The sequence below is a fragment of the Ursus maritimus genome, unplaced genomic scaffold (assembly GCF_017311325.1).
Source record: "Ursus maritimus isolate PB19 unplaced genomic scaffold, ASM1731132v1 scaffold_23, whole genome shotgun sequence".
NCBI classification, from domain to species: domain Eukaryota; kingdom Metazoa; phylum Chordata; class Mammalia; order Carnivora; family Ursidae; genus Ursus; species Ursus maritimus.
Genome location: NW_024424786.1, coordinates 13,037,461 through 13,060,894, shown reverse-complemented (window position 1 = coordinate 13,060,894; position 23,434 = coordinate 13,037,461). Strand labels below are relative to the sequence as shown.

At 36.2% G+C, this 23,434-nt stretch overlaps 1 pseudogene; it reads right to left on the bottom strand.

Moving 5' to 3' along the window:
- Positions 1–19,279: 19,279 nt before the first annotated feature.
- Positions 19,280–23,026, bottom strand: LOC103659433 (annotated as a pseudogene).
- Between the last annotated feature and the right edge of the window lie 408 nt (positions 23,027–23,434).

Here is a 23,434-nt window from a genome sequence, read left to right as displayed (position 1 = left end):
GTTCTAGGTTCTACAGAAGAATATAAAAATTATTAAATTTAAGTCATACAAAATAATGCCTGTTCTTCATGAATGCAAAGACCAGTGTTTACATATTATATAATAGATTCTGTATCATACCACATAGTAAAAAATAGCATGATATAATAATACTTATAAAATGCATGTTAATTACTTCAAATCAAAATCGATTGGGATAAGTATTCCAGTAAAATAAAATGCAATAAAATGCTGTACATGGTCAAATGACACCATCTTATCCAGGTGTGGTAACCACTAAAGATTACATTAAAAAGGCAGCCTTTGGGGCACCTGGGTGGCTCAGTTGTTAAGCGTCTGCCTTCAGCTCAGGGCGTGATCCCAGCGTTCTGGGATCGAGCCCCACATCAGGCTCCTCGGCTGGGAGCCTGTTTCTTCCTTTCCTACTCCCCCTGCTTTTTTTCGCTGTCTCGCTGGCTGTCTGTCTTTGTCAAATAAATAAATAAAATCTTTAAAAAAAAAAAAAAGGCAGCCTTTAAAAAGTATGACACCAGGGTGCCTAGGTGGTTCAGTTGGTTAAGTGTCCAACTCTTGGTTTCAGCTCAGGTCCTGGTCTCATGGCTCGTGGGATCAAGCCCTGTGTTGGGCTCTGTGCTCAGTAGGAGTCTACTTGGATATTCTCTTTCCCTGTCCCTTCCCCTGCTCCTACACTCTCCCTCTCTCAAATAAATAAATAAATCTTTAGGTTTTTGAAAAAAATATTTATTTGTCAGAGAGAGAGAGAGCACGAGCAGGGGAAGCAGCAGGCTTATAAAATTATTTTCCCCCAGTTAAGGCCTATAGATACAATTTTGGGGACCCATAAGGCTCAAGGTTTAAAAAAAAGATGGTTAGGGTGCCTCAGTGGCTCAGTCAGTTAAGCAGCTGCCTTGGGCTCAGATCCAGATCCCAGGGTCCTGGGATGGAGCCCCGTGTTGGGCTCCCTGCTTAGTGGAGAGCCTGCTTCTCCATCTGCCTCTGTCGGTCTACTGCTAGTGCTCTCTATCTCTCTGTCAATAAATAAATAAAATCTTTAAAAAAATTTTTTTAAAGATGTTATATATTATATCGTCCCAAAGAAATAAATTACAAAGGCATAAATCTAAAAGTAGTGCTACTTAGAATTCTAAAGGGGTGTTTACAAACACATTTTCTGCCATCCCTTCTTTCCCCTGAGTCCCAGACACTGACTTTTAAAATAAATAATGTGGCAAAGATAGTTATACACACACACACACACACACACACACACACACACACACACGTCCATTCTACTGGTCTTCCATTTGGTAGTAGAATATCTAAGGTTTAACTGGGCATATATAACTTAGCTAGAGACTATAATTATTAGCCTCCTATCCTCCCTTGCAATTGGACGTTTCCGTGTGTTAAATTTTGGCAGTTAGAACTGAGCAGTTGTGATTGGTACAGCCTCTCAGCCATACCCTTTAGACAGACAGACATAGCTGCTAATCATCTACTTTCTGTCTCCTCTTTCCAATGAGTGGCATGTAACCTGGTGATGCGGGGCCATCTTCAACTATGCAACCAATAGAAATACCCTAGGTGATGTTAAAAGAGAAGAAAAATCGGATCCCTAAAAAATCTCATGAAAATGCTTTCTAGTTTCTGTGAATGTAACTGTCTTATTTGCTATACTGAGAGCTCATATAAGTGTATACACATACTTATATATAAAACATATGCAAATGTGCTTAATACAGAAATGTTTCCAGTTGAGGAAGGAATGAGAAAAAGAAGGGAAGGAGAGAATGAAGGGAGAAGGGAGGAAGGAAGGAAAGAAGGAATGAAGCAATCTAGATTTAATATGTAGACAAGTTCATAAAGAAAGATACACTGAGTAATCATTTAACTTAATTGTCACTATGTGAATTATTAAATAAAGTGTGGACTTTGCTTGGAAACATACTCAAGTAATTAAACACCCTCTGAACTATAAAGACTGTTATTCACTTAAGAATACATCAGGCTCCTCCGCGGGGAGCCTGCTTCTTCCTCTCTCACTCCCCTGCTGTGTTCCCTCTCTCGCTGACTGTCTCTGTGTCACATAAATAAATAAAATCTTTAAAAAAAAAAAAAAAATAAAGTGTGGACTTTGCTTGGAAACACACTCAAGTAATTAAACACCCTCTGAACTATAAAGACTGTTATTCACTTAAGAATATTAATGATAGATCTGTAGAAGAGTCTGACATTTCATTAGGAATTTTACTGAACTTGACAGTAAGACCTCGGTGGCCTTTTTCACCAGCAGTGTGTTATTATAATATGACTGTAATGAAAGCAAAATAACTCATTTGACAATAACATTATGGCTAGGATAGTGTTAAGTGATGGGTAAGGAGTCAGACCTAGAGACCTCAGACATCTAGACCACCCTATTACTTCTTTCACATGAGGGAAGCTCAAGGTTTACAGAGGCCGAGCTCTCTTTTCTTGAAAGCTCAGGTTCTCTCTGTGAACAGTATTTCAAATTCGCAGTAGTCATAACCCATAGAAACTACATTTTAAGCATTCTCCATATATAATTACTTGACTTTACACTGTAAGTTTAGATTCTTCAGGTAAAGTGAATTGTGGCACTAAGCAGACCTTCGCATTTAACTTATATTCGATTGGTGGGAGCGTCTGTCAACCGCTGGCACCTAGGAAGTGATTGCATTTTCAGTTTAAGCTCTCAAGAATTTCTCACGGTTTACAAGAGAGTGTAATATATGACTCACTTGTGGAAACCTAAAGAAAGAAGCATATTATATTTCATTATTATGTATTGCTTTAAAGTGTTTGTTAAGACACATTAAGAAGTCATTTATTTTCCAAATAACAATGGCAAAACACTGAAAGAAAATTATAGAACATTGTATTCCCTTTTTTTACCACACAAATGTACTTAGAATATATTGTCATATCTTATGTGATACATTTTTAAAATATGATTGGACTCCCACCATAAATAGACTAATATCTATTTTGTTCCACTTAATATAACATAAAAATTTTCTGTAATAACATATTCTTGGTAAATATCCTATAAATAGCTGTTTATTTGTATCATCTGACCCTTCTGTAATGTTTACTATTTTTTCTATATTCTTTTTTTTGAGAGAATGGGCACCATCTGAATATTTCTTTTATCAACAAACTGTTAAAACCAATTGTTTATGTTTTCTTTCTGTGCTTAATGATTAGAAAATTTATCTTTATCACAGTTATCTATTCAATATTCACCTACATTTTCATAGGTTTGTGAGAAACTGAACTTCAAAAATATAAACACTATATTGGTGAAGAGAATGAAAAGGATTTTGTATTCCTTGAGATAATTTAAGTTATCAAGAAACCCTGCCACTAAAGTATGACTGATTTGACAGGATTGTTTACTTAATTCATCACCAATTAATCAGAGTTTTTGAAATGAATATTTGGGTAAATCAAATGTCCTTGTTAACACAAAGAACGTAAGTTCAGCCTGCTTCCTTTCTTCCCCATCTGGTACAAATGAGATACCTTTATTCTCTTAACAGCTATAAATTGTAATCCTTCTAAGCCCCAAATAATCAGCTTCCTTTAACAGTAAACTCCTTGAAAATTAGGATTTTTTCCAGGGTCTTGAGCTCATCATTTTGAGGATCAGTTCTCATTATGATAGATTCAGCTGCTGCATGCTGCAGTTCAACAGGATTGAGCTGAGTATCTCTTGATTCTAGTAAATTCTGTATTTCAGTTTATGGGAAGTTCTTTGCATCAGCTCTTTTATTTGTAAAACAGAGATGATCATGTATTACACCTCATGGATTTATTGTGAGGACAGAGTATATGTGTGGAAAGTGCATAGAAAAGACCCAGGACAAGTTCAGCATTTATTCATGTTAGCTATCTTAACAATCATTATTATTTTTCTTGTTTTTACCTAATGTAAAATTGGAAAAAAATACCTATTATTATCATCAGGTGGTTTTTCATTCATATCTGTTAAAAGAATCCATGAGAGTTGCTAGGGTCATGTTGTTAGGGTAGGGTTCTTAGCTAATGATTCTGATTTACTTGTTTCTAATTTGCCAAAGTTTTATTGACCCTCCACCTCCCCACCATAATTTTTTTATCCTTTTGTAGGATATTAGGTTTCTAAATGTTATCATGAGACAGAAGGTAAGGCTTTGCATATAATTGCCCTTAACTGCTCATAAAATTAGTTCCACAGCACAACAACCTCCACTGTGGTCTACCTGGGACGTCAGCTTAATTATTGTTGTCCCTGCCTATACATGCTGTGTGTACAAAACCCAGTTCACAAGGAAACCCTGTGACTGGGAAACAACTTCAGTTATTTATCTTCCTTGCTCAGAGACGTAATTACACATGAACTGTCAAAATCAGTGAGACCTTCCAGTCTATTCCTCCCATAGGAATCCTCATCTGTGGAAGTTACTCAGACAAAACCAGACAAAACAATAAACCAAACTTGGTATCATCTTTCATGCTTCTCTCTCTCTTACACCCCACAGTGGGTCCTTCAGCCAGCCCTGTGTTTTACTTTCAACACTACCATGCTGGTCCACCCACCATTCTCTTTTTCCTGGGTCAATACAGGACATCCTAACTAGTCTTTCTGAATCCATCCTATCCCTACGTAATAGGAGTTGAGAGGAATTCTATTTAAAAGGAAGTTACATCTGTCACTCCCCTCAAAACTCCACAGCACCTTCTCATATCATTCAAAGTCACAATACTTACAGGAGTCTGTTAAGGCCCTCTATGCTGTGTTCCTACATTACAGCTCTACGCTTATCTCATTCTACTCTATTCTGGAAACTGAAATTGCTCTTGGCGTTTTAAGAATCAAACTTGCTTTGACATTACTTTATGGTTTTGATTTTAGCTAGATATGTATTCACACATATACAAATTTAATAGTGTGCATTATATATATGGCATATATATATTACATGTTATTTGTAGCAGATTTTGTAGATTATTTTTGTTGATATTCAGTCATTTTTTAAAAGATTTTATTTAATTATTTGAGAGAGAGAGAGCACAAGTGGGAGGGAAGGGCAGAGGAAGAGGGCAAGCAGACTCCCTGCTGAGCAGGGAGCCCTCCCTGGGCCTTGATCCCAGAACTCTGGGATCACAACCTAAGCCGAAGGCTCACCCAGGTGATCCTCAATCATGTTTTTACTTTGATTCCTTTGTATTCCCAATAATTTCTCTCTCTATTCTCCTTTGACTAATTCCAGTACTTTAAATTTGATCTGGTTGTTACCTGGCCAGTACTCATGGGTGAAAAGCAGACTGTTATGGCAGTAGCAATTTTAACTTTTCAGTCAAAGAACTTCAATTTGGATGTCTACTCTGCAACATAACAGTTGTAGACAAATTGTTTCACTTCACTTTATTCTGAAGAGATTTTGTGTCACATGTTGATATAAATCCCACAATCGCCTAGTAGATTAGATTAGATTATTTTGTTCTGTTTATATCATTGTTAACATTTTAGCTCTTGAGAATTTGCTTTTTGTTCATAGTTTGGCCATTCTGCTTTATAGCATCTTGCTTTATTGTATGTTGGTTTTCTTTATAATTTTCTGTTCTAATTTTTCGGTAAATGATTTTGGGTAACACTGTGGGCTATATGTGTTGGGCACCACCCTCACATGGAAGTGTGAGCTGCTGACTGTGACTTCCTGAAAATACCAGCAAATGCCCTCAGCTCCTGGACTAGCCATGGTGAGAAGAGTTTTATGGATCATCCTAACTCAAATGTGACAAAAAGAAAGAAAAAATAGCAGCAACTGCTCTATAACATGTTTTCACTAGCTGCCTTGAGATGTCATAGCTGTTTCAAACATTGTCATAGTGAGTTACATTTGCTAACATTTCTCCTTTCTCGTTTGTGCTCAGATGATCGTTAGTCATTTATTGTTAGAAAGGAAAGAAACATACAGTTCTTCTAACACTGAATTTGAGAGAAAAGTGGAATCTGTTTTCATTAACCCTGGCCTTGGATTTCTCATTTCAAATAACCTGAGCTAAAAAGTATGCTTTTAAAATGTCAGGTTATCCATTAGATCCTAAATAGAAGGTTAAGAGTCTAACCCAAGATCCTGTTAGGGTTGTAGGATTTCCATTAGCTGTTGTACCAAGAACTTGAGAAGAAACTCAGCTGGAGTCAAAGTGACGGGACTAGGTGCTTCCCTTACATACATGCACAGATGACTCTTCTAACTGACCAAGATGGGCTTCTGGAGATTAGTTTACAAAAGTAAGTGATGAGGATACACTCACTCATCTTCAGAAATTCACATGATCTTGATGGCACCCAATAGTTTGTTTATTCAGAATAGTTGGGATTGGAGTCCACAGCAGAGAAGTCAAAAGAAATTGCCAGATTTAGTGAAAATCAAAACCTCAGTGTTGGACTCCTCAATATTTTGTTATACTCACTTGAACTAAATATTCACATACATTTTGATATCCTTTTGAAATGAAGAAGGACATACAACCCTATAAACTGGTATAGAGTCAAAACAATTTAGCGTGCTATGATTTACACAAAAAAAGTAATCTGTGCCTGTGTTAGTTTTTACTTCACTGTTTCATTTATAAGATGAGAATAATATTCTTTGTCCCACTTTTCTCACTGGCTTTATTTCAAGGATCAAAAAGTGTGGATGTGAAAGCAAATGTTAACTAAAGTAATGTAAGATGTTATGTTGTTAAATTGGGGAATAAATATGCCAATTATACTAACATGATTATTTAGATTGTAGAGCAAATTCCAAATATCACAGAATTTTATTTTTTTCCCCAAATATCACAGAATGTTAAAGGTTTAATGGGTTTGAGATCATTTGGCCATGGATAATTGTGTCATATTTTAGTTGGATAATTGGCAGTGGAGAATTGAATATTTCCAGTGCTAATCCCAAAAGTAGTGCTGAGATTCAGTTATTTGAATTCCTAGCCTAATTTACTCTCCAGAGTGCTCCTTTTTTGTGAATGATAGCTTATATGTTTTGATTCTGGAGCACTGATATGGAATAAATATGGTGACACAGAGATAGTATACACACTTTAATGATTAAAAATATACAATTATGAATAGAATTATATTACTATTTTACTTTTTTACTATTAAATTTCTAACCTTTTTTCTTTACTATTTTTACTATTAATATTATCTCTGGTAATCTCAGATCAGCAGATTTTGTGGGGGTATTTTTCTCCTCTTTGTGTGTGTGTGTGTTTTATTCTGACTTCTTTTGAAAATTGGTACAAAGTCAGTGATATAATATTTATTTTTATACCTGGAAAGGTTATTAATTATTCTCTGACTGCATCTTATATGTACAGCATAAAAAATATAAGCTTTGTAAATAAAAGGAAAATTAAAAATAACAAGTGTCAGAATTGTATAGAGAGGTTTATATTTCAGGATATTTTCATGAGCTTACTACATTTAATTCTTTTAAAAACCTATGAAGTATAATTTATTGCCCCCATTTTATCAATCAGAAATTTGAGTCTTAGAGGATTTAAGTGACTTAGCATATATTTCACTACTAACAAGTGGTAGTGACTTGAGACCATATCTTCTAAGTCTGAAGCCTGAGCCCTTTCGAGGACTGTAGGGTGCTGCTCCATCAAGTATCTGAGCAGGTTACCATCTTCCTCCTATACTTGATAGTAGCTTGTATATTTTAGATATAGAACCTTGAGATTAGGGAGACATGAGAAAATACAGTGAACTAGATTACATTGAGATTAAATGAACTCATTGTCAACTCCTTACCTCCATTACCTCCACCAAGAGGTATAGCTTCTTTATGTTCTGTGCATGCTAGCACAACCACAGCAGCTCCAGGGAGCACTGGCATGCAGTAACTGTGGCCTTATTCTCATTATCTGTGAGTGGTTAACAATCCATGCTCCATTTTTTTGCTGGTTGGAGATGCTTAGGAGGTTTATTTCCTTCCACAATCTCCAACTTTTCCTTAAGCAGATTATTTTGAATATTCTCAAATATGGCAGAATTTTATATTTAAAGTAAAAGTTTGTTTTTGGAAATAATCACAATTCATCTGGAATCAAGGCTGGTGAAGGAGGTTGATGACTAAGTAGAATCACAATTGTTAGGTATAAAAATTTTAGTGTTAAAACCATAGACAAAAGATACATGTGATGCAAGTTGCACTTTTACAGAATCATATTGATTTGTCTTTTTGACTAACCTGATTCAAATGTTTTCCTTTTGTTAGGTTCTCTGACACTCAAACTTTTTGTTATTTTATTATTAACCGTTGCTTTGACAATAGTTCTTTCTGACATCAACTGGTGTCCTGCAGTTCAATTCAGTTATGACACTAGCTGCTAAGAGCTGATGTCAGATTCCACAGGTTTAAAGGGTCAAGTCTTCCATAAGCCTGCCCTCACTTCAGATACAGCCACAAGTCTCAGAGCCACCTGCACTTCTGACCAGCTCCCTATATATTGGGGGGTTCCTGTGATCCCACCAGTTTCAATAATATGCTAGAATGACACAGAACTCAGGAAAACTGTACTTACAATTTTAGTTTTATTATAAAGCATATGACTTAGGAACAGCCAAATGGAAGAGACACTTAGGGCTAGATCTGAGAGATTTCTAGATGCTGAACTTCCATGCCAGGGTCTGTTACCTTCCTTGTATATTCATGTGTTCACCACTCAAGATGCCTTTTGAGCTTTGGATGTCCAGAGTTTTACCGAGGTATCATTATGGGATCATGTGATTGAACTCAGTCTCTATCCCCTGTCACCTCCCCTAAGAGTGGAGGAAGGGTCCTTTCTGAAAGTCCTAGCTCTCTAATCACTTTCCTGGCCATATACTCTCTTGAAACTAAGGGAGCTCCATTAATCACCTAATCAGGAGTGGTCAAAGGGGCTCATCATGAATGACAAAAGATACTCTTATCATTCAGGAAATTACAGGAATTTTTAAAGTTTAGTGTCAGGAACCCAGGATAAAATCCAGATATATTCTTTATTATAACTCAACCAATGAGCATTGTACTTTTAAAATTGATTTCGTCAGTTGTTTATAAAAGTAACATAAACTGCAATTGTAATTGATATGGGGATGATAAACACTGTGTGTATACATGTGTGTGCCTGTGTTTGTATGTGCTATGAAAGCATAAAGGACAGAAAATAAATAATGCCAAATCTATTTCAAAGGGGGGATGGATAAACATACAACACAAGCCAGCCCTAACTGGAATGTCTGTGACCAGGCGTTGGTGAGATGTGAGGCGTTGGATTTGCTCTGTTCAAATTGATACTGCTCCTTATTTGTCATATTTTAGATGATAATAGTTTTATTGTTTACTTATCTAGGAAAACTCAAATTAATGGATTGTGAAGATACACAGACAGATAAAAGTCCCATTCACAAAACAGCTGAAACAATCTACATATTCATGTTTTATCCTTTAAGGCAAGCCCTTACTCTGTGAATCAGGGACATGTTTGGAGGCAACATTGCTTGGTAGATAGTTTCAGGATGAATTTAATCATTTCTGTTTAAATTAGGGTCCATCATTTACTAGCTGTCTTCCCTTGGCCAATTTTTTTTTCCCCTGCCTCAGTTTCTTCATAATGAATAAAGTAGGGATAACAACAATATAATACTTATAGGGAAGTTGTAAGAAATAAATTAATGGATAGGTTTGACAAATCTAAAGCTGTCTAGCAAATACTAAATTGTATAATAAAATGTTAAAGATTCCAAATTTTCATCTTAGTTTGAGAAGACTTTTATTGTAGCCCATGATCTGATAAACATTTTCACTTAGACTTTCTGATTATGTCACTGAAAAACTAGCATTACATTATAGTTATACATATATATGTATATAGTTTTGTGTGTATATATCTTGGATTTGTCTATGATATTCTCTGTCTCCTTTGAACTTAATAGCTATTGGCAGATTAGTAATTATCTTTGAATGTCATTTTCTCTTCTGTAAGTAAAATATTATCTACTTAACGAAAGTGTTATAAGAATTAAACTAAATAATGTGGATAAATGTTTAGTACCTGATGGTATGGACTCTCATTGGAAGGTGGGAAATGCATTGTTTCTTAAAACTGTTGCTACCCTCTAGATTGTATATTTATTTGGGGAGTTGGGGACTGACACAGAGCTGTTGGAAGAGCTAAAGTATCCCAAAACATATCATGACACTTACTGACAGACGAGCTTTCATAAATATTAATTTGTTTTCTCTGACTAGATATCTGTAATGAAAATTAACAGAAGTGTTCTTCTGTTTATCAGCAATTCCTAACTCTTCAGCGTAACTTGAACCTGGTTTGTCTCAAATTTTATAATTAGATTTGTCAATACAAGGCAGTTGGACATTCTAGAAACCAGAGTTGATGGTGATGACCATAAAGAGAAGAATGGTGGTAATTTTATCTTAGATAACTTATGTTTGGTATACACTGTATGAGTGTGATACATACCTTATATATCCCTAAAAACAATATTCCAAGTTTATTATTACTTTCCTCCATCTAAATTAAGGAAGTTTATTTATTTATTTTTAAAGATTTTATTTATTTATTTGAGAGAGAGAGAACTTGAGTGAGCACAAGCAGGGAAGGGACAAAGGGGGAAGGGAGAAGCAGACTCCCTGCTGAGCAGGGAACCCGACTTGGTGCTCCATCCCAGGACCCCTGCGATCATGACCTGAGCCTAAGGCAGCCCCTTAATTGAGCCACCCAGGCACCCATAAAATGAGGAAGTTTAAATATTTTCATCAAGGTCACAAAGAAAATAAGCAGCATAGCCAAAATTCAATCCTTAAAGTCCTTTCTTTTTCCAGTTAGTCTCTCTATATACAGTGAAGATGCTTCCTGTCTATTCATAGACAGTTTTTATCACATGAGAAAAAAATTTTATTGTTCACCAGTGTTTTAATTTCAGATTGCCAAGGAAACAACTATTCTCAGGATTTATCACAGGAAATCTACAAAACAACTGATACCAATCATGAGTTCTATTTATTGACTAAGGCCTGTTAAAACATCTGCTGGCAAGACATTAAGGAGGGTTTTGGATTAAAATTTAAAACATGCTACTGAATTATACATTTTCTCTTTTGTTTCTTTAAAGATATTTTAAAGTCTTCATTATTTGGGTAGGAAAATCCTGAGTGGTTTCTGAAATGGTCTTAAGATCCACACAAAGTAAGGGAGATAAAAATAAAAGGACTGATTTTCCAAATATGATAAGCCATAACAATTCAGAGTATATTTTAAGTCACTTTTTCTTGACCCTATTGCTTTCTGAAACACAGAGGGATTTCAAAAGAAAACACATTTTGAAAAGTCAAAGTATTTTGCTGGTTTCTTTCTTTGAAGCTCAAAGCTCCTTATTTTAAGTTGAGAGACTTTCAAAGAGTTGAAACCAGACAGTGCACTAGGGTAGATGCTTCTAAATGTTCATCACCCTGTGGGCAATCCTAGCAGAATACAAAACGGAGAATTAATTTAGAGGGTTAAGATAAAAGGCACAGCCTTCCCTTTAACTTTTAATAAATTGTTCAAGTATATGAAGAACTGTTGGACCTACACTGGGTGAGATCCTCTGAACTCCATCCCTGTCCCTCTAGGAGAGGTGAAGAGATTCCCTAGAGCTGAGGGAATGGGAGTGAGAGACCTCGGGACACGTTTCCCATGAAAACAGCACTGATTTAGTGATCAAGGATGGTGGAAGCATTATGACCCAGTGCATGAAACAGAAATCAAGTTAGGCTTATTTTGGCTGAGGCTATCATATAGCCCTTTCTAAGATTTTTTTAAAAGCAATCCATTTTTTATCTGGGATACAAGTAACAACAAAAAGTAGTTTTACCCACAAGAAAAGGATGAAAGCAGAACATATTTTTTTCTTGCTCTCTTCCTCATCCTCCTCAGATTCCTTCTCCTTCTTCACAATGACTGACACAAATTGAGGACCCTCTACCATCAGGTACTATTCTAAGTGCTTTATATACAATAACTTCCTTATCATAACATTCCTCTATGTTAGAAGTCATTTTATCCTCATTTTACGGATGAGGAAACTGGCAGACAGAAAGGAGAAGCAACTCGTGCAAGTGTCTATAGCTAGTGAATTCAATCTAGGCAATCTGATTCCAGAATTAATCTCTTAAATACTTCACGATATTGCCATCTTGGAGTAATTTCAATCTTGGCTCTAGAGTCAGATTGAAGTGTGTTCAAATATTAGCTCTGCCAAGTACAGCCTTTTTTTTTTTTTTGACCAATTATAGTAAAGTTATTTAGCATTCTAAGTCTCAATTTCCTCATCCATAAAATAGAGTAATATTTATCTTCTAGAGATGTCATGAATATTAAATAATTAGCATAGAGTCTGGCAGTAGGACTTAGTATCCCAAAGTAAAACTTTCTGAAACTCTTTGTTTCAAAAGAATTAGTGAAATTTAATGTTCTCTTACAATTTATCTTAGGCACTGGTAAAATCTTGTTGACTCATTGGCTCAATCAAGGAGAGTTTTCAATAAATGTGCTGTGGAAATGATACGACCCAAATGCAAACAAACAAAAGTTATTTATTCAGTTTGCTTAAACAAGGGAATTAGCTGCCATGACTTGGCAGAGACTTAAAGGCAGGCAGGGGAGCTGGGAAGCTTTATATATGTGGAAAACCAAAGGGAAGTCTTCAGGTATGCCCTGATTGGAGGTTGTTTGGTGAAGCTGAAGGCTGGCTGACTAGATGTGGGGCACCCTATCTAATTGTCTAGTGGAATACATTTGGCATCATCCTAACTTGGGAGCAGGAGCAGATATTAGGAAAGCTGGCTGTTACTGAGTAAGTTTTGCCCATTTGGGGTGGATTGTTGCAAAGATTGTGGTTTGGTTTCCTGGGCTGTTTGCCACAGGTTACAAGTTCTGGGTTTATATATGGTCTGGCCTTTGTCCATTTGTATAATCAGTCCCTCAGTGTCTAATTAATTTAGCTAATAAACAACAATGCTAGAAACCATGGTAATGAAGAAGGGAGATGTATAGATTTTTGGCGTCTTTGATTCCACTTCAGAGCACCACAGTTCCCTCTTTTTTGTCTCATACTCTTTTTTTTCTCCTATCTCATCCTATCCTTCCCCCCTTCCTTTTTTTTTCCCCCAGAAGGAAGAAGATAATTTGTCACAGTTCAGTTCTGCCCCAACCCTCTCCCAACACACACCTGAAGCCCTGAAGGTAATAAGATTAAAATCATCCCCCCCTACTGCAGACTTTCCAGAAAGTATTTGAAAATCCTTTTGAAGGAGCTTTGGGCACCATCCTGTCTTACACAACAAAGAGAGCCAGTATTCTTGACCTTGTGTAACATTATATTAAATTCTGATGTTCGTGGCACACTAACTTCAAATTCTGCTGAGTTCACAAAGTCTGTGTGACATTATGTTACATCAGTATCTGCTGAATGGATGAGGTGAAGGACAACGATTCAGGCCGGGGGAGGGGGGAGAGGGTTACTGAATAGTCATAGATGAAGTGCACACATGTTCAACCTATCTGTGTTGCATTCACATTCAACCCAGCAGTGACTCTAGGCAAACTAATGTGTCATTTGCTTTCCACTTCATCTTCTCAGTGATCTCCAATTCACTGCTCATGCTGGGAGAATGAGTAGCATCTGACAAGACTGTTCTCTGTGATTTTAGACAGATGTGTATTGCGTGTAAATTTTACTAAGGGCCCAGTTGGGATGTTTCCAAAGCATAAGAGAAATAAAAAATGCAGTATCTTCTTGAAAGTATTTTCTATTTGAAGTCAACTTTGCTTTTCTTAAAATGCCTCCCCAAACTCTGCCCTGGAAAGACAGTTCTGTACATGGAATTTTTTTGCTTTGTTTGCACTTACTTTGTGGTTAAAGTGTTAGCGTCTAAAGTGTCACAGAAAGACTGTTGTGAGTTGTGTCTTCATTTGCCACCAGAATGAAAATAATTTGTCGCAAAAGTGCAGAGTAGATCTAACCTTTATAACACTTCTTTGTTTCATGCTACATTATGAAATCTGGTTTTGTTTCTATTTTTAATTTGTCTGGCTTCAACATTTGAATTTGTGAAAAGGACTCTTATTTATGATTTTCTGAGGGTTCATGTATCCCAAGGGAATATTGTTTCTGCTGAATCAGCATACTACCCATTTTCTCAAAGGTATTGATGAAAAAATTTCTAGAAATGTCTTCAACAGAGTTTAAATTTTAGTAAGTGAAGAATAGGGATAGGAAAGCTGGAGTACTTATATACCAACTTCTCTTAGATAATGACTGAAGACTTCTTCTGAGGATGCTTACACCAGGACACATTCTAGTTATGGATCTCTTCACAAGGTGACACTGGCTGGAGACTGTAGAGCCCAGTGGTCACAGTGGTAACTCTGCAAGATGGAGCTGAGGTCAGAGGAGAAATAAAATGGAACCTAAGTTAAACAATAAATACTTTAGGAAAGGTTTTACCAGAAGCTGGGATATTACATTATCATACTGTTGAAAGAGCTCTAAAACTCAGGTTATCAAGGGTAGTAATAGTAAAAAACACATAATATACATATTTTAGCCCTTTGCCATTTGCAAATCACATTCACACATATTCAATTTCAAATAATTCAAGTTTCCCTTGCAAGAGAGAGAAGGGGTCCAAATAGGTACTTTTGCAATATCCTTGAACCCAGCTACTTCAAATTACATTTGAGTGTAGAGAGGAAAAGTATAATTTATATCCCTGAAAGGGTCACAACCGTGTCCACTATGTATTATCAAAATGCTTTTTACTACATGTGCAATTTACTTTACTCTTAAGGTTGGTAAATTCGAGTACCACAATAACCAATACTGGCAGATCCATTACCCCTTATCTAGTACAGTGAGGCTAAGAAATTTTAAGTTCTTTTGTCAGGATAGCCAGTCCGTAAATTTTCAGAACTAGAACACTAACCTAAATGCAGACATCTAAATTCCAATACCACATTCTCCTACCAGGTCATATGTTTTAAAATACACTGTTCATATCACAAAATATTTATTTTATTTAGAATCACTATAAAGTAAGCATGTCAGGAACTAATTTACATGGCTTATGTATTAACTTGAAATTTGCCTGAGTTTCCATATTAGGTTGTTTTTCACCACCACGTAGCAAGAATTTGAAAATCTGCATTACTAAACTGCTACTTTGTCAGATAGCCACACACTGTGTAACACAAATCCCTGTCAGTGCTACATGTAAGAAGAATATTTTATCTTAGGAGATGGACACGTGTTAGAGTAGTGCACTTTATTTTTACAGCTATGATATAACAATACATAACATAATTTTAAAACAAAAGCATATGCTTACTGTATTAATGTTCAGAGTCATATTTAACATGTAATGAGTCCCTACAATTATACAAATAACTTTCTACTTGATGAATATTCTCAGGAGGAATCTCTGTCAACAAGAATATTTCAACATGAGACTCCCTCTCCTCTAAAGCTAAAGAAGGAATATGAAACTTTGATTTATTTTTTATATATATAGAAAACAAATGTATGAATTTAAACATCTTAAGAGAAGACATTTTTAATGAAATGCCTAAGTGCCATAGACTATAATACCTAACACCTGAAAGAACGTTATTTTCTTTCAGATTTGACTTTGCAATATGATAGTGCAGAGCAAAGGCAATGATAGAAAAACTTACCTAATAGGTCGGCTAGGGAAAAAAAAACTAACACTTGGCTGACCACATCACAGAAGATCAATATGTTGCTGCTGCTGCTTCTTTTTTTTTTTTTTTTTAAATCATTTGTTTTCCGTTACCAATGCAATATTCCATCTGGAACTGTTATCCCATCTTACAAGGATACTTTCCCTTCTTTCATACCTCATTAATTTCTGAGTGGATTTTTTTTTTTTTTTTTTAATTTCTATCTTACTTGAAGGTTGTTTTCTACCCTTGCAGAAATAGACTGGGTATAATGCCCACATTTTATTGTTAAGGTAGATTGAAACAAATAATGGAGAGGGTGTAAGTGTGACTATTAGTGTATTATTTTAAAGATATTCTAAATGAGTTTCAAATTCCCTGGTAATCATTGTTCATAGAAGGGTAAATAAAGGAGCTAACTCCTTCTTATTTTTCTTTTTCAACTATATGAAAGAGACACACTAGAGTTCTGTTCAATATTAATCTTATCTGCTCAATGGACAAGTACTTAAAAGTGAATTATAAGGGAAAATGAGAACTGGACTCAATATTTCAAAATCTTCAGTAGTTGATATTGACTTTTCTTTTTCTATTTCTACAAAAGAAAAAAATAGATATTTAATGATCACTTTTCATGATGCTGTGAAAGAGGACATGGATGCCAGAGTTAAGCTTTGTACCCCTAAGATATCAATATCAATACCAGCATTTAGCCTGCATTCAATTGCAGAGGTGCCACTGAATTACAAGCGGTTGGGTTCTGAGGAAATGGCAACCCATTTATCTTAAGTAACTGATGACCACTAATATCTGACTTTAGCTTTTTTATGTAGATTTTAAAACTTGGGAACACATTTGCAAACTATCAGAAGTGAAAAGCAATCAACATTGAGAACAAAACAACTGAGCAATATTATTCATAGGAGATTGAACCAGATCACTGTGCATTTTTTAGGATTTCATTTTACATATAGGTTGAACCATATGAAATTCTATTTATATAAATCAAAGAGTAAAAATCTTAGAAATTGTATGTAGTTTAACGTGACAAAGAAAATGAGAAGGCTTTTCATTTAGCTAGGCGATGGTAGCAGCCATTTTTTCACGATCTAATGGATTTAGGCTGCCGTATTATTTCTAAGACTAATATTCCTTCATTCATCCAACAATATTTATTGAGGTCAGACAATGTACTGTGGTCTTAGGTTGCACTACTGGACAAAACAACCAGTATCTTTATCCTTATCAAATTTGCAATGTAGTATTGACACATTAAATAAATAAATAAAATATATGTGTGGTACTTTAATCAGTATTAAGTACTGAGAACAAAAATATATAGCAGGGAAGCAGGGAAGGAAGTTTTGGTTTTTGGTTGTTTTTTTTTTTTTTTTTTGAGAGAGAGAGTCAGGGTTGAAATTTTAAAGTAGTTCTGGAAGGTTTCAAGAAGAAATAAAGTCTGAAAGGAAGGGACTGACAAGTCATGTGATTGTAAAAAAGCATTCCTGGCAGAGGGAAAGCAAGCATAAAATAGCCTGAAGCAGGAGAATTCCTGGTGTGAGAAGGAGGTCAATATGGGCAGAAGAGGTGAACTAGAGGGAAAAATATGAATAGTAAGATGAGCAAAATATGGTGGCACTAGAGCCTTTTGAATCAGAGTAAGGATTTTAGCTTTTATTCTAAGTGATGTGGGAAGACTTAGGAGGTTCTGAACAAAGAACTGACATTATCTTATTTATTTTCTAACAGACTCACTCTGTCTAGTGGGTTGGGAATAAATTTAGGAGCTGTGATAGATGCTGGAAGACAAATTAGGAGGCTGATATAATTATTCCAGTGAGTCATGATTTATTTGGGACAGAATGAAGCACCATGTAGGGGCTGGAAAGAGGTTGGATTCTTGATATATTTTAAAAATAGAACTGAGAGTATTTCCTGAAATACAGGATATTAGTGTGAGGGAAATAGAGGTATTGGGAGTGACTCCAGCATTTTTGGCTTTAATAGGAAGAAGGATAAAGTTGTTATAAATGTGTTGGAGAAAATTTAGGAAGCATAAGTTTGTGGTAGAAGTGATATCAAGATTTCAGTTGTGGATATACAGCATTTGAGAAACCAAGTAGGTATTGAGTGTCAAGTAGAACATCAAGTAGGATTCGGTTAGAGAATCAGAACCAGTAAGAGTGGTATGGACGGAGGGGCTTATTATAAAGATTAGACTTCCAAAATTATTGGAACTGATGAAGAATTTTTTTGGGAAAGTTTTACTTTTTGTATGTGGTGGTGGTCATCCTGAAATCGCTCTTCAAAAGCAGGGTTGGCAGTTTGGGAGAAAACAGACAGTGAAGCAGAGTTATCAGTCCGAAACAACCCCCCCCCCAAATATGGAAAAATCTATGATGACAAAATGGAACCTGTGAGAACAAATTGGAACATGTGTCTCTCTTGTACCCCCTCTTACCTTGCTGATAAGCTTTGCTTGGAGAAGAAGTTGGATCGCTTCTCTACAGAGAACACGATGTGCTCTGTCATAAGACAGAGAAGTTGAAAAGAGAAAATGTAACAACAGCTAGAAAAGATGGATACTGTGACTTTCCTTATTAACAAAGTGAGAGAGATCAGCAAAAATGAGTGTGAGCAGCACCAGACCTGCTTGGTGGCCATTCCTTTGCCTCCACATCTCATTTTTCCTCCTTGTCGTCAACCTTAACTTGGAAATATTAACCCAGATTAGCCAAATTGACACAGTACAAAACTACCACTGCCACATGTAGGCAGTTACATAGTGTGTCTAGAATGTAGGAAGGAGAAATGGGCTTAAAGTATATACCTGAATTTATTCTTTCAGAGGTGATACTCAAAGTAAAGCAATTGGATTCCATCATCCAAAACATACTTGTTGGTAGAAGATAGAAAAGTGTTTTAGAATGATGCCCCAAGGGGGGAAAAAAAGAAGAAGAAGAGCAAAGTCCCCATAGCACTCTCAGTTTTTAATATCAAGGATGTGAGGAAGACCTTGCCAAGGACTCCGAGTGGTAACAATCAGGGTGTAGGATGAAAATCTCGTGAGGGTGGGATCCAAAAACTCAAGCGAAAACAGAGTGATTCAAGAATGGAAAGTGATTGTTTCTCCTCCTCCATCCACAATTATTGAATTCCCCTTTGGGAAAATGAGCTTTGGGTTTCCTTCCAAACTGTTTACCCAGACATGATGAAGAATATAAGACAGTGCCAGTTTTCTTCTGTGTCATTAGATGACAGAATCACTTGAAATACATATTTCCTTTTGTAAATGAGAAAAATGTTTATTAAGGAAACAACAATTTAACACCTCTCCCTTAGGGGAACTTTATGGACTAGAGCACAATCTGAAGACAATTACAGTTTCAGTCATAAACACACTACATAGGGTGCTATTTTATAACCAAAAGGATGCTGAAGTTTGTGACATGCTGACATAATTGTGTTATTAAATTTACAGTGTTTGGTGGTAATTGTGATTAAACTCTTGGGCAACAGCTCCTCCAAAGAATTCAGTCATCATGTGTGACTCGGCAGCTCCCCATTAGCAAAATTTGTAATCATAATCATCTTTCATTATTACAGGTAACTTATATTCCTATATAAGGAATATAAGGAAGATGATGAGAAAAGACTTTCCTATATTTTCTTCAGTCTGATAGTTAAGTACCCCTGGTTGTCTACTATGTTGTTTATGAAATCTTTTAACAGTCCGTATGATTTTTTTATTATAATAATATTTTTTATTATATTATGTTAGTCACCATACAGTACATCCCTGGTTTTTGATGTAAAGTTCGAGGATTTGTTAGTTGCATATAATACCCAGTGCACCATGCAATACGTGCCCTCCTTACTACCCATCACCAGTCTATCCCATTCCCCCACCCCTCTCCCCTCTGAAGCCCCAGTTTGTTTCTCAGAGTCCATAGTCCTTCATGCTTCATTCCCCCTTCTGATTACCCCCACTTTCTTTATCCCTTTCTTCCCCTACCAATCTCCCTAGCTCTTATGTTCCATAGATGAGAGAAACCATATGATAATTGTCTTTCTCTGCTTGACTTATTTCACTTAGCATTATCTCCTCCAGTACTGTCCATGTTGCAACAAATATTGAGAAATCATTCTTTTTGATGGCTGAGTAATATGCCATTGTATATATGGACCACATATTCTTAATCCAGTCATCTGTTGAATGACATCTCAGCTCCTTCCACGATTTAGCTATTATGGACAATGCTGCTATGAACATTGCGGTGCATATGGCCCTTCTCTTCACTACGTCTGTATCTTTGGGGTGAATACCCAGTAGTGCAATGGCTGGATCATAGGGTAGATCAATTTTTAACTTTTTAAGGGACCTCCACACTGTTTTCCAGAGTGGCTGTACCAACTTGCATCCCCACCAACAGTGTAGGAGGGATCCCCTTTCTCCACACCCTCTCCAACAATTGTTGTTTCTTGCCTTGTCAATTTTTGCCATTCCAACTGGTGTAAGGTGGTATCTCAGTGTGGTTTTGATTTGAATTTCCCTGATGCTAATGATTTTGAACATTTTTTCATGTGTCTGTTAGCCATTTGTATGTCTTCATTGGAAGAGTGTCTGTTCGTATCTTCTGCCCATTTTATGATTTGTTTATTTGTTTCTCATGTATTGAGTTTGAGAAGTTCTTTGTAGATCTTGGATACCAGTCTTTTATCTGTAGTGTCATTTGCAAATATCTTCTCCCATTCCGTGGGCTGGCTATTAGTTTTTTTGACTGTTTCCTTGGCTATGCAGAAGCTTTTTATCTTGATGAAGTCCCACAAGTTCATTTTATCTTTTGTTTCTCTTGCCTTTGGAGATGTGTCATGAAAAAGGTTGCTGTGGTCGATGTCGTAGAGGTTGCTGCCTATGTTCTCCTCTAGGATTTTAATGGATTCCTGTCTCACATCGAGGTTTTTCATCTGTTTGGAGTTTATCTTTGTGTATGGTGTGAGAGAGTGGTCAAGTTTCATTCTTTTGCATGTAGCTGCCCAGTTTCCCAGCACCATTTATTGAAGAGACTGTCTTTTTTCCACTGGATGTTTTTTCCTGCTTTGTCAAAGATTAGTTGCCCCAAGAGCTGACGGTCCATTTCTGGGTTCTCTATTCTGTTCCATTGGTCTATGTGTCTGTTTTTGTGTCAGTACCATGCTGTCTTTGTGATCACAGCTTTGTAGTACAACATGAAATCCAGCAATGTGATGCCCCCAGCTTTGTTTTTCCTTTTGAACACTTCCTTGGCAATTCGTGGTCTTTTCTGGTTCCACACAAATTTAAGGGCTGTTTGTTCTAGTTCTTTGAAAAATGTCATTGGTATTTTGATCGGGATAGCATTGAAAGTGTAGATTGCTCTGGGTAGCACAGACATTTTAACTATGTTATTCTTCCAATCCATGAGCATGGAATATTTTTCCATCTTTTTGTGTCTTCTTCAATGTCTTTCAAGAGTGATTTATAGTTTCTAGAATATAGATCCTTTACATCTCTGGTTAAGTTAATTCTACGATAACATATGATTTTTGGTGCTGTTGTAAATGGGATAGATTCCCTAATTTCTCTTTCTTCAGTCTCATTGTTCGTGTATAGAAATGCAACTGATTTCTGAGCATTGATTTTGTATCCCGCCACATTACTGAATTGCTCTATAACTTCTAGCAGTTTGGGGATGGATTCTTTTGGGTTTTCCATATAGAGTATCATGTCATCTGCGAAGAGAGAGAGTTTGACGACTTCTTTGCCGATTCGGATACCTTTTATCCCTTTTTGTTTTCTGATTGCTGTTGCAAGGACTTCTAGTACTATGTTGAATAATAATGGCAAGAGTGGGCATACTTGTCGTGTTCCTGATCTTAAGGGAAAGGCTTTCAGCTTTTCCCCATTGAGAATAATATTTGCTGTAGGCTTTTCATAGATGGTTTTTATGATTAAGCACAACACAGTCCCATTATCTGGAATGTCCATACTGGAAATAATTTCATCCTTGCTAATTGTGTTCAAACCATATTCTTTATCTAAGGATCTACATCTTAACAAGTCGAAGAAATGGAGGATTGCTGCAGAATAATTTTAATTCATACTTTGTAATGGCATCTGTTGCCCGCCTTGCCTGGCTGCGGACTGCAGCATTTTGTCAATATGATTACCACAGCAGAAGCATCTTAGTTTGCTTTACTAGTGAGTGGTTTGCAGTTTTATGTGTGCACCCTAATCTAGTCATATAGGGAATTGTACCTCAAACAGGTAAGTATCCTTGGTCCTCTTTGTCCACAAAGCCTTTTCAGGTGTAAGCTAAAATCCAGCAGAGTCTGTTTTCTGATATTTATTCAAAAGTCATCATTAATTATATCTTCAGTATTGATGGGTAACTGAGTTGTATTTATTGCTGTGTTTATATTTTTAAAATCTTCTTCAAAATTATCTTCATCTTATGGAGCCCCAATGTCATGCTTTAGAATGATAATCAAATCTCTGAGGTTCTCTTTTTCCGTATACATTTTAGGTGTTCCTCCATTTGTTCCATTTTTCTACTGTGCTAAATATTTAGCTATAACAGTCAGTGTTTAGCCACAATCAGTGTGACTATGGCCCCCTCCCCATATGATCCAAATTTTCTCTCAACTCAGGAAATGGTTTATCTAGTTGTAGATCTCCTAATACATTATCTGAGTAAAATTCTATTACTGGATGTTCTTTTATAATGATCTTCCTATAGCCAACCAGCCATATATATCCTACAGATTAAAAGAGAAATGTGGGAATTCCAGAAGATTTCAGCTAAATGTAGTAGTATACTTCAGGGAACCTAGTTGCAACCACAGTAATAAACCTACAGCCAAAAGAATGGTCATTTCATGGGTTTTCTGAACTCTCTCCCACAAACTTAATAGATGCATTGTTACCTAATTCTTATAAGAATTCCACGACTGGAGGTCGGTTCTTGCTCACACTGCTGTTTTATAGGAAAAAATAATGTTTTCGGCATCTTCTCTGCTGATCTGATTTCCATCAATAATTGTAAATGAATCAAGATTTAGTAGTTACAAGTTGTTAAAAATTTCAGTTTCTGTGGCTGTTGCATTTATGAGCAGACCCTAAAGTCTCTTGCCCATGATTACTCCACAACTTCAGCTTCCCAGCCCAGAGAGTAGCCATTAACAGCCTGCAAAGTGCCACCATCACTTCCTGAAGATTTTTCTACTTTTTAATCAAAAACCTTTCTCATTCTTTTTATCTCCAGCATTATTGAGATATAATTGATGTATAACATTGTGTAAGTGTAAGGTGTACAACATGAAGACATTTTTATTTTATTTTATTTTATTTTATTTTAAAGATTTTATTTATTTATTTGACAGAGATGAGACAGCCAGCGAGAGAGGGAACACAAGCAGGGGGAGTGGGAGAGGAAGAAGCAGGCTCATAGCGGAGGAGCCTGATGTGGGGCTTGATCCCAGAATGCCAGGATCACGCCCTGAGCCGAAGGCAGACGCTTAACCGCTGTGCCACCCAGGCGCCCCAACATGAAGACATTTTTAATATTATATTTTAATATAGTGAATAATGAAGTTTACTATAAAACTGAAA